Genomic DNA, 13,725 nt, shown 5'->3' on the forward strand with positions numbered 1-13,725 from the left:
CTTCTTATCAGGGCGTGCCAACTTGAACACCTCCTCTCTAGCAACGATGGATTTTGAATGAAGTTTGTAGGTCTTGAGAACAGCAGTTGCCCCACCTATTATACAAAGCTACCTTTAAAGCAGAAGTACAATGATTACTCCTGGTGGAATGTAATAAGATGCTGCTTTCACTCAAAGCTGATAGGGGTATTTTGTGTTGTCAAACGTTTAGACACAAATCTCTGTAGACCCAAATCTCTGTTGTGCTTTGACTCCACAGTATTGGCGACGCCCTGACTGATAGGCAGCAACGTTTGATCCCTTGGCAGATTCGTAGGTTACAATCGGGATTTGATCAGGTGGGATACCCATGGGTAATTAGGCATATATTTAAATTGCTATATTTTACAACCCTTTCAAATTTGACTGAGGGCAAAGTAGGGATGCCCTCTTAATACCCCAACTTCCCCGCTATTATTCCTACTATTAGAACCTTGGTTTATTGGTTTCAGTCGTACCTGGGAGATTGAAATATAGGCACAGAAGCAAGCAAGATGACACTATACTCTCTTTTAATAACCCTAAACGATAATTGGGAAATAAAGAGTTGATGGATACAGTGCAATAGGTTTCATACTACAGCTAAAAGAGCTAAAAATGGGAAGTATTTTGAATGTATAAAGCCATTATGTTGTTTACCGTGGCTGGCTATTACACAATCTAAATATAAAGCTTAATAATAACCTGTTTTTGCATGAGATAAAGTATTGCAGGATTTGGAGAGGTGAAACAAAGGGAATCTATCGCTCTGGGGCATCATACAAATTTTAATGCAACGGCACCTCCTTTTTTTGAAACTATGAGTGTCGCCTTGTGCAAGGGGAGCACCAAAGGCCTGATTTAGAGTTTGGAGAATGGACCCATGTTCCTCTCTCACGGAGGTACTGATCGATCTGTCTGGCTGACTGAAAACCATCTGCTGTATTTAATGTTGGTGCAAAGGACTGCCTTGCTGACCCTCAGTGTCTGTTGCTCTCCTGCCATGCAGCTCCACCTGGTAGCTGTTGCCCCTTCTGCGCTCAAGTCCTCGAGTGTGAGCCCCTCCTCCACCCGCAAGCTCCCGCATGTGCCTCATCCCTGGGGGTCCAGCGATGAGTTCTGTCCTTGCTGTTCTCTGCGTTACTATCTTTTAATTTTGCTGTATTTCTCTTTATTCCGTGCCTTTTCTGTGCCTTGTTCTTTGCCTTTTACTGTGCCTTTTCATTTGCTGTTTTCTGTGTCATTCTGTGCCTCTTTGTTTCCTGTTCCTGCTCGACCCCTGTGGCCCTGGCCCTTCCAGCGCACCTTCCCGCCTGATCAGCCCCTCCCACCTCCCTAACACTACTTAATGAAGACTGCTGCATGGCCCTGCTGCTGGCACGCCGTTGGTGTGCAAAAGGCAAGCCTGTCTGCACCTGCCTGCACCTGAACTGCACCCAGTGCCACGGACTGTAGTCCTCGCGTCTTTCAACGATATGATAGCAGCATCCTCAATGCCTTCAATGCCGAAAGCTCAACCGCCTACCAAATGACACCCAAGGACCATTCACCAGCCGCAACTTCTGGCACACCTTCTCCTGCCCTTGCACACCAGACCTACCAACCACATGGCCCCCAATACTCGGACTCGACCACCTCAGATGCATCCTACTTAACACACGCTCCCTCAACAAACACGCTGTGGAAACTGGAAACTGCTCGACTACATCTCCCCCGATGTCGCCTTCTTCGCATAAACCTGGATGAGCCCCACCTCTGCACCAGATACCTCTACCGTCATCCCTCACAGATAGAAAATCATCCACAAAGACTGTGCCAACTAACCAATAGGAGGCATCTCCATCGCAGACACAAAAACACCCTCACAGCTAGCTCCGACGACCACTCACCAGACATGGAGCACCTCTAACTCCACTTCCAGATCAGACCAATCCGAACTCCACCCTCCACAGCACCCTCATCTACAGACCCCTGGACCCCAACCCCTTTCAGCAAATCCATAGCCGACTTCATCACACACCATGCCCTCACCTGAACAGATTGCATCCTCCTCTGCTATCTCAATTTCTACCTGGACAACTTAGCGACCCAAACACCTAGCTCTAATGGAGAACCACACCACCATCGAACACAAACAACTGGTCACCTCCCCAACGCAATTAGCAGGACACATGCTCGACCCCATTTTCTCCACAAGCAACCAGATCTCCTACACAGATGCTGGAACAAGGTCTCCGAAGACCAGCTTGCCACTGCCCTCTGCAAGACGCCATCGCCGACCTCCGCGAACAACACACATCACCACACAGCCTCCTCTTATGGATTTCCGACTGCGCCAATACACTGGCAACCCTCAGGAAACCCTCCAAGAAATCCTCAGGACCAAGATCTTCAGTCACTCTGCTGGAAAAAATGTGTCAAAAGTTAGATCAAAAGTAAATAGAAAGATACTCAGGCCTCTACTCTTGACCAACCATGTGTAGCAAGATCTTGGTCCTGATGAATGCCATGAACTATGGCGTCAGATAGGGCAGAAACATGTTGACCACACTACAGGGTGTACATCCATAACCCTGTCTCACACTGTTTTTATCCACTATCCAGTTGGATGTAATAATAAGGTCTGTTGTCCCTACTGAGATAGTTTTAAACACACACTTTTTGTTGCACTCTGACCCTCACTTTTACCCTTGAGGTACTGAAACTTGACATGCTCTAAAAACACTCCCGCTCCTTCCCTGTGGAGAAGTTGTAGCCCACTCTGGGTACCTTGCGGTCCCTGTGTGTTGGAGGAACCCAATGATGAAGCATGTCACCCTCGGGTGAGTGAGGGGTTTTGTCCAAACAACTGTTGTACCCCACCTGCCACCACCTTCCACATTTGCACCTTGCTACCCTATATCCTGTGTGAGTATTAATACTAAATACATACCTTTAATACTCACTGTATGAAATTGATTAGTTAATGATGTTGGATATTAGTCCACCATAAGTTATGACGTCACTAACATGTTAGATGCAGTCCAAACTTACAGAAATGTAAATGTGCAATAGAAATGAGCAGACAGGCTTAACATATGCATTTGAAAGTAGCAAATTGGTTTTCAAAGATACAAGACTGTAAAAAGCACAGTCCAGTTTTATAAGTTATCCAAAATTTAACAAGGAAAATGTAAGTGGAACCAGATATATAACTTTTTAAATTTTAAATATAGATATAGTGCCAATGGTAATATATGGAATCGTTGAATGAGACCTAGATGTGATTTGAGGCTGACTGTGATGGAGCCCTGATCATAAGTTGGCAGGGTATGCCCCTTGCTCATTCACTTTGCCACTGGATTCAAGACAGCCTGACTGATGAGGGGTGTGACCCCGAAAACGGTCCCAGGATGCTTGTTTCAGGTGAAGACCTGGCTTGGCAGTTCGGGCTGGACTGTTCCCATGAGCCACAGGGTCAATACTGATTCACATATGGCTGGGTCTGAACTGGGGTGGCGAAGTGAGGTAAAGAACGATGATGGATTCAACACAGATCGGTGACTGGTGGTGAGTGCCTGAAAAGTTTCAGCACTCTGTCTATCATCTCCTTGTGTTTGCTTTATTTGCCCTAAGTTGGCAGCGTATGCCCAGACGTGGGTCCTTTGCTTAATTTGCCAGTGGATTCAAGCTAACCTAGCTGATGAGGGGTGTTACCCCAAAACCGGTCCCAGGATACTTGTTTACAGTCCAGTGAAGACCTGTCTTGGCAGTTCCGGCTGGACTGTTCCCACGAGGCACAGGATGTGGAAAATAGGCTTTTTATCTTGACACTCACTCAGCCATTTTGCGCTCTGTATAAAGTTATATCTGTTATCTTGCCATTCACTCCGCCATTTTGTGCTATACCCTTTTGACTGACCTCTCTGTATCACAAACACTCTGGAGCTCCACTTTTGACCTGCCACATTCCTGCATGAACACTCACACCCTGTTCATGTTTTGGCCTGCCACAAACTGACCAGCCCATGCTCAACCAGTCGGGCAGGGAGTTTCCCAGATGTTTATCGTCCTCACCTTGCACACTACACCCTGCAGGACTCATACAACTACCGTTTGCGGATTTATTTGTATAAACATGCTTTTCGCATACACCCTGCAGGGGCCTCACTGCTACCCTCTGTGCTTATCAGATTAACCTTTGTTTGACATATAATCATGCCTTTTTCACCTATGCCCTGCAGGAGCCAAACAGGCAACACATGCCGTTTGTATCAGAACTGACCATTATTTGTCTGTAAATTATTGGTGTTCGTTACTGTTCACCTGGCAAGCACAGGGTGGGGATGAAGGGTATATAAGGTGCAGAACCAAAGCACTGATCAGACTGCCTCCTCAGACAGCTATGGGTGTCTGTTGTTGATGCTTTCTCTCTCATTAGTTAGTAATAAATATCCTTTCTCTCTGGCTCCAGTGTTGGTCTCAGTTTGTATTCCGGACCCGTGGACTATAGGGTGACCCTGACACCTTTTGGGTGGTCCCCCAAAAGACCCCCAAAATCCACAATTGACGCCCAAATGTAAGGCCGATCAGAGACGCGGTTTCCCGGTCGAGGGGTCCCGACGAGGAAGTTGAGCGGACGGTGGTGGGGCATGCCTACGTGAAAAAGACCCTCATCCTCGTAGCCACCACCCGACCTTCACTACATCCGAAAAGACCCCTGCAAGTGGCTCCGGTCCTGACTCGGGTTCCCGATAGACTTGGACGATCTTTGCAGTAAAGAGACCACCTGGAGAACGAGACAAAGGATTCTGGTAGGGTCGCTGATTTGCGACACCTTTTTGTTTGTACTTGGTTTTGGTTGTCTGATTTGTTTGATTTCACTCTTTGCAAAGATTGAAGATAAACGGGTAGTGAGGACTTTTTGTCCGACCTTTGAAGTTTGTAGACATATTATTTAAGATAACATTGAAAAGCATGCCCGTGCTTGGTAAATCCGCTTGATAAGGTTATTGATGACACCTTTTTTTGGTATTTTAGTTATCCAGACTTGGTATTTCGATATTTGCAAATAACGAAAGTTAAGCGGGTAAGGTGGACTATTTGTCCAGTTTTCTGAAATTTGTAGAGACGTTTTTTAAGAAACTAGAAAAACATGCCCGCATTTAGTAAAGTTTGCACGAATGGTGTTGTTGTCACACCTCTTGATCTCAGATATTGGAAGAAAGTCAGCCGGCTCCCCGGGAGGGTACCCCGAGTTGAGAAATATACATAAAGTACGGTATTTCTCATCAAATGTACAGCACATTATGGGACAAATACACGTCAAAGGATAGGGATAATACCTGGCCAAAATTTGGCTCCTTCGACCCTCAGAAAATAGAGACAGTAGAAGCTCAATCACATGGGCGCAGATCTAGACAATCCATGTTTGATTCCTGGGAGTTATGGAAGAAGGAAATTATAAAAAGAGAGAGGAGAGCTTAGGCCCGACCCCTGAAGACAGTATGGCGGAGTCATAACAAGAGAAGGTTGCTTAAAATATTGCATGTCTAGATAAAGAACATTAACTAGAATGCCTCTGGCCAATATCCAATGCGATATACCCCCTTAGTACGATCAGACCCCCATGAGGATGAATTACTCCTACACCCCCCCACCTTCACTTGGTGAGGCTGCTCTAAATTCAGGGTCTCCAACCTCTTCTGTAAGGAGAGCTAATTACGTTCAATGAAAAACGACCTGACCTACTCATATTATGAAAGCTTAAATAGTGACCACTTCAGCCAAGATTAAATTAATGACCACCATATGCAAGATTACCAACAGGGTTCATATTATTACATCAGGCGGGGTTGCCAGCAGCAATACTCCTGGCCCCAAGTTCGTGAGAATAATATTAGGTTTGCCCACCGCCAGATGATTTTTTTATTAATTTCATGACGTTTAAATAATGTCAACCATTTTTCTCCAAACATCAGCTTATGAGTTCTGAAAATAAGCACATTTTTCCCTAATAAACCCTTTTCAATTTTGGAATACCTATAATAATTAAACGAGCAAAAGCTTCTAATTTAGTGTGGTGGACTGCACAAAAGAGAGCTACTTACAGCCAACTGGTGAGCTACTGGTAGTGATCCAGCGGCCTATAGAAAATATATCATAAACAACGCTACCCAACTTCATAACCTATAAACAAAAATCTATACTAAATATGGACCCATTTATAAACCTGACATATTTTGGGCCTACTGAATCAGGTGGTCAGATTAAATCTATATATACATTATCTACAAACTATATACATTTTATACATCTGCGGAAAGAATATTGTCATTAGAATAAAACTTGACCATTTAAACGACCACCATTGGCGACGTGATCTAGCTAATAGTAACCTACACTTCTGAATAACCAAGACCAGCTTGTTTGTCAAAAATAAGATTTTATTTACTAAATTATGGTATATAAGTTGATAGTTTTATAAATGAATTTTATTAGCAATAAAGCAAGCATGATTGTAAAGAAATATGAGAAATTACAATTTAAGCAAGTAAATCAAAATTAAAGTGAATATATAAAGTTTAGCATTTCTAAAACCTAATTCCCTAACTTAGCTAAATAGATAGAAATTAAAGTAAAGTTCTTTGAGGATTCTTACGTGCTCCAAGTAAAGTCCGTCAGCACTTCACCCTCATCGGAAAGTCAGAAAGCAGCAGCCAGCCCATCCCTAGGGGCATGACTTTTTATACCTTTCTATGCTAACTAAACTACGCAAAGGAAAGTTTTCAGAAATCTTCGACGTCCCATTGGCTGAGAGTGACAAGTGACATGTCACCCACTTTCCAAAACTTCCATTAAATCACATTTCTTAGAGACCATTGTCTCTTCCACGTGAAACCAGAAGCTTCCTGAGTTTGCAACAAATGTATAAAGTTTTTCTCGCAGCGTCCATTGACTTTCGATTGACTTCCGCGGATGCCAAGTTAAGGCTGGCAAAATGTTCACTTTCGACCTTGGCCATGTCCGACAGAATGATGACAGCACATTAGTTTTTGCTTTGTGAACGCAGCTTTTGAATAACGCTTTAATTCAGAATGGGCGTCTCGTGACTTTTGCAGAATTACAAGTCAGCTCTTTTCTGCGACTCAAGTGACTAGGCCCAAAAACAGGCAACTTATGATTTCTAGTATAAAACAAACACAAGAAAAATATTAATGTAAGAAATAATGTAGATTCTGTATCCACCCCTTGATTCACTAATTAATTAACCCACCCGATTAATCAAAATGTTACCTAGCCATTGCAAACAAATAAAGCAGCGTTTATATCTACCAGTCTCCGTTATTCCATGAGACTCATATGCACCTAGAATAGTAGAAATGACATTACACAGACAAGGAAAAGCAAAACAAGCACATGCTTCTTTTAAGTTTGCAGCAGTTAGTAATGACAAAAACGAAAACAATAAATTATTTTATTATTTTGCACGAACAAAAAGATGCAACATTTATGCACGTTTATGAGCACACATGTTAGTCCCCCATGTGTAAAGTTTAATCTAAGTTGTATTAGCACGACATATCACAAATCATTAATACTATTATTTATGTTATGGAAATATGACTTCGCGAGTTTAAACAAAATTTTGTTTTCTATCTCGCTCCATCAACTCCCTCATCTGGTGATTAACAAATCACCACACCAGCACTCAAAATTTTGATAATTTAAATTTCTAAGAAATCGATTCAAATTCATTTGTATCAGTAAACCTAAAAGTCTGTTTCTGCATAATCTTTGGAATTAGTATAACGCTCTCCATGTAACTCCTGTAATTCAATCTCTCTTTCTTGTTCTTTTCTAAGTTTATAGATTCTTTTCTTTTCTTTCAACTGTTTCTTTCTTTTATGTAACAAACAACCTATTTTGGTCAAAATAAAAATGAATACTATTATAATCAAAGGTGCTAGAATCTTGCCAAGAATTGAACTTCCGATATTATGAAACCAGTTTTTAATTGCTTGAAACCTTTTTGAAAGTTTCCCTGTGAAATCTTCTTCTTCTAAAGGAATTATCTCTGAATGCATTTGTGTAATATTCTTAATATACATTTCAATATTCTTACTTTCATCAGGTATATATGTACAACAATGTTGTACATGTAAAATGCCACAGACTCCTCCCTCTTTTGCTAGGAGTATGTCTAAAGCAAGGCGGTCTTGAATTACCATAGATCTAATTGCAATAACTTCAACATTCACTAATTGAAATCCATCAGCTGTGTCAGTTGACAATCTATCAACTATAGTGGATAATTTTCTGATTCTCCCTGCATTTAGGGTTATACCAACAAAAGGTATTACAGCTTGAAAAATATCTCCCAGAACTTCAGTAAAAGTTTCTCTTTTAACTCTATTTACATAATTATGAATTTTAAACAATCCTTCTGAATCTCTGTCAACATGAAACACTTTAGGAAAAACAATTCCCACATAACAAGTTCCATACCAGTGGTCTGGAAGGTTGTAATAGGCTTTGTCACCACAAACAAAATAAATCCCAGGAAAGATAGGATCTTTTCCACCTTTAAATCCCCAACCTCCCAAAATCTGATAAGTATCTTCACAATTGCTTGCACCTACAAAATAATTGTCAAAAAGTGTATTATCTCTTCTAATGCAAAGCTTTCCACTAACTGGTTTGTCTATGTGAATTGCAATATTTTCAAGCATTTTGCCATTTAATTTCTCATCCTCTTTTTGCCAGAAAGCCGACTTAGTCTGCTTGACTAATTCATTCCTCTTATAAATTGCTCTTCTCTCCTCAACCATGTTCAAAAATTTCTTTCCTTCAGCACTTAATTTACATGTTAGATTATTCTTGTAAGCATACTCGTAAGTGAGTTCATTAGTAACAAGGAAAAATTCTCTCATTTGTTTTGCTTTCTTATGCTTATTCAAAGCATTATCAATCTTAATATTAGCAAAAATTTCATCATAATTTGAATAGTAATATTCTAAACGTCCAGTTTGATAAAATAAACTAGTTAATACACTACATGTTACAGCATAAGTAAGAGGAAGCATATTATATGTTACTCCCTCAGAAACAGAAGCAGGTAACTTAACGCAGACATAGCAGTCTTTTGCATCCATTACCTTAACATATTCACTCAATAGCTTTGTGAATGTATTACTTGAAAAATCACCTATTGATTTATCTTGATGAATGTTAGGCTGATGATCAATAACTTTTGCAGACGCACTATGTTTAGTTTGGCTAACCAGAGCTTTGCTTGTTAAGTTAACTTTGTGTAATTCTCTATTCATTTCTAAAGGGATAATCACAGCTAGAACCAACCAGAGCAGAACTAAAATGAGCAGACACACCAGAGTCATCTTACAGCATCTCTTAAAAACAGAACACTTTGAAGTGCTCTCCTTAACATAAGGCATTTTTGGTTAGTTTAGCCTAAAAAATAAAAATAAATTTTTAAAATTCTAAATTTATATTTACACCCCCCTTTTTAAAATATTTTTTTTTTTTTTTTTTTTTTTTAAAACCCTAAACAAGATTTCTTCGACCTTATGTCATACATAAGTTTTCTTCAACTAAACAGTTTTTCTTCGACCTTGTGTCAACTAACAAATTTTCTTCAGCCTTTTGCCAATTTAATATTTCTGTACTTCAATCATTGTCACTAATTTCTTGGATTTCGTTTTCTTCTTCACTACTATCATATATGTCAATAACAGGTGGAATTACTAAGTAAGTCCACTCAGGAGACTTGTATTTTTGGTTTGGTCTTATTATTCTCTTCCCTTTTCTCGATATCACTTCTATTTTTCTTCCAACTCCAACTTCTTTTCCAGGACTCTTTTGACTACTGATTTCTTCAACTTGTTCTTTTGGCTTTTTGATCAATCTGACTCTCAATCTTCCACCTGGCCAGTAGTCTGCTTTTCTCACGTATTTCTTCTTTGGTTCAGAATTATTTGATTCTGACTTCCAAGTCCTTTTCTTTCTGTTTTCACTTTCACCTTCCACGTCACTTTCTTCAGTTTCGTAGTCTGAAATTTCAATTGACTCAGGAACTTCTCTATTCGGCAATTTCACTCCTTCAGGAACTTCACTTTGTCTTCCATCACTGGTACTCGGTAATTCGTTTTCCTCCTCTTCCTCAATTACTTCTAACTTCCCAGATTTCGGATTTCTGTTCCTTACTTCAGAGTTTGTTCTCTGCCTTTCGATATTCTCCTGGTCTGAAACTTCTTTTTGTTCTGCTTCTTTGTCTTCAATGGAGACAACCGAATCTTCAGTTATTTTTCCTTTCAACAGATTCTCTTCACCTTCAGAATCTATTTCAATTATTTCCAAGTCTTTTCTTGTCAGATTTCCATTTACTGGCACAGTTTCCAGATGTCGACTTTCTTGTCGATCTTCAGAATCTGGAATTATTTCACCTTCTGTTTTGCCTTCTGCTTCAGAATCAGAATCATCTGTGGTATCACTTTCAACGTCAGAACTTTCAGGAGTTGGTACTGGAATAGTATGACTAGGATGTATCCAACGTTTCAATCCTCTGCACTTTACAGCATTAGTAGTGATCAAAATTATCTGCCTAGGTTTCTGCCATCTAGGAGCTAGACAATTCCTTCTCCGATGTACTTTTGTTCTGACCCAATCGCCAGGTCTCAGATCATGTGTCAAAACCTTTTCATTTGATTGAGCTTCAGTTCCCACCTGATTAGACACAGAAGTTACCATATCAGATAACCTTTTACAGTAATCCAAAATTGCACTGTCATTTATGCTCAACAGTTTACCTACAGGTACAAAAGCTTGCCTCATAACTCTTCCCATTAAAATTTCATGAGGACTCAAACCTGTCTTTTTATCTGGTGTACTTCTTAATGACATCAAAACAAGTGGAAGAGCGTCAGTCCACTTTATACCTGTTTCAAGACACATTTTTCCAATTCTGTTTTTAATAGTTCCATTTATTTGTTCCACTACTCCTGATGCCTCTGGTCTGTATGCACAGTGTATTTTCTGCTCAATGCTCAAAGCTTCGCAAATTAATTTCATCAGTTTGTTATCAAAATGGCTTCCTCCATCACTCTCAATAGTGACTGGAAAACCGTACCTTGGGATGATTTCTCTCAGCATTAGTTTTGCTACTGTAATTGAATCACAATGTCGTGTAGGGAAAGCCTCTACCCATCTCGAAAATAAGCACACAATTACAAGTACATATTTCAAACAATTGTGTAAGGGCATTTCAATGAAATCCATTTGTAACCTGGTAAAGGGACCACCCTCTCGACCAATTATTCCTGTCCCCACCACTGATTTTCTGTTTGGATTCATTTGTTGGCATGACAAACACCTTTGACAAAAAGATTCAGCAATAGTTCTAAACTTGGTATTGAACCATGTTTCTCTGAAAAGTCTAACCATAGAATCTCTTCCCAGATGAGCTGGACCATGATATAATCTGGCCATGTCAGCAATCAAGCAATTTGGTAAGACTACTCTGCCATCTTTGTAAACCCACACTCCATCTTCTTCACGTGGTCTACAATCTGATCTTAACCATAAGTCCTTTTCATCATCTTCTGCTTCGTTTTGTAAATCTCTAATCTCATGCCATGTTTCTACAACAGTTGTTAGCATTAATGAATTTGAATCAGTTTCTTTACTTCTCTCCCGATTGTATGAATAATTTTTCCTTGCGCAGTATTTAGCTGTTTCATCTGCGAAGGCATTTCCCTTGGAAATATAATCAGTTCCTTTAGTGTGCGCTGCACATTTAACAATGGCAATTTCTTTTGGCAATTGTATTGCTTCGATTAATCTCCTAATGAAAACTGCATTTTTAATTGGTGATCCTGCTGATGTCATGTATCCTCTCTGTGACCAGAGTTGTCCATAATCATGCACAACTCCGTACCCATACTGACTATCAGTAATGATGGTAACTCTTATATCTTTTGATATTTCACATGCACGAATTAAAGCAATTAATTCAGCCACTTGTGCTGAACGAACTCCTTCAAGACATGATGCTTCTTCAATATCTACGACTGTACAAACTGAATATGAAGCTTTTAAGACACCTCCTTCGGATCTTAAGCATGACCCATCTACAAAGTAGACAAAATCCGATTCAGACAAAGGTCTGTCTTTGATGTCTTTTCTCGGTTTAGTGCAGAATTCCATGACATCTAAACATTCATGTTCTGTTTCAATGTCATCAACAATTTCAGAATCAGGCAGTAATGTAGAAGGATTCAGATTTAAACATCTTGAAATCGAAACATTATCTGCTCCCAGTATGATTTTCTCATACTTTGTCAATCTGCTACTTGTTAAATGTTGGGTCTTACCTCTTGTCAGTAATATTTCAACTGAATGAGGCACAAAAACTTTCACAGGAAATCCCATAATGATCCCCTCACTTTGTTCGAGGCTGATACTTGTAGCTGCAACTGCTTTCAAACAACCTGGTAATGCTTTTGCAATTGGATCAAGAACTGCAGAGAAGTATGCAATAGGTTTCTTTAAATTTCCATGTCTCTGAATTAACACAGATAATGCACATCCTTCTCTCTCACTGCAATACAGTTCAAAATCTTTCTCATAATTTGGCATACCTAAAGCAGGAGCTTGGCATAAGCTCTTTTTCAGGTTCTCAAAAGAATCCATCTCAGCATCATTAAGAATAATTGGATCTTTTACATCTGACTTTGTCAGTCTTTGTAGTGGTTTTGCAATTACTGAAAATCCACTTATCCATTGTCGACAGTAACCAACCATTCCCAAGAACATTCTGACCTGTCTTTGTGTTCTTGGTGGTAACATTGCTTGAATCATTTTTATTCTCTCTATTGTTACTTGTCTTTTTCCCTTTGCAATTCTGTGACCAAGATATTTTACTTCTTGTTTGCAAAACTGTAGTTTTGCTGGGGACACTTTATGTCCTTCTTCTGCAAGGCGATTTAACAGAATTATTGTGTCTGTTACACAATTTTCTCTTGTCTTTGCAGCTATTAATAAATCATCAATATACTGCACTAGCGTAGACCTACCAGGTAAGTCTAGGTCTTCTAAGGATCTTTTTAACAATTCGTTAAAGATTGAAGGACTTTCTGTATAGCCCTGAGTGATTCTTGACCATCCGAGGGTCTTACCTTGGAATCTGAAAGCAAATATTTCATAACTGTCTGGATGTAAGGGAACAGTAAAGAATGCATTGCAAAGGTCAATGACTGTATACCATTCAGCATCATGTGGAATCTGAAATAGAATTACTGCTGGATTTGGAACCACAGGACAACATGGAACGACAATTTGATTAACCTTTCTCAAATCTTGTACGATTCTAAATGTTCCATTAGACTTTTTAACTCCCATAATTGGTGAATTACAAGAGCTACTCTCCATTTCTTTTAATACACCTTGCTTGATTAATTTTTCAATTATAGGTGTAATACCTTCAATTGTTTCTGTTTTCATTTTATATTGTGGAGTGTTTGGAAATTCTATTCCCTGTTTCAATGTAATTTTTACTGGATCTACGTTTTTCATCAGACCCATCTCATTTCCAGTAAAATCCCATATTTCAGATTTCACTGTTTCTTTGAGTTCTTCAGGTAAATCTTTTTCTTCAAATGTAGGAAACAATTTTGTTTCTTCTGCTTCTATCATCATCATTGTCATTCTGTA

The sequence above is a fragment of the Lissotriton helveticus genome, chromosome 10, assembly GCF_964261635.1.
Source record: "Lissotriton helveticus chromosome 10, aLisHel1.1, whole genome shotgun sequence".
Classification (NCBI taxonomy): Eukaryota; Metazoa; Chordata; class Amphibia; order Caudata; family Salamandridae; genus Lissotriton; species Lissotriton helveticus.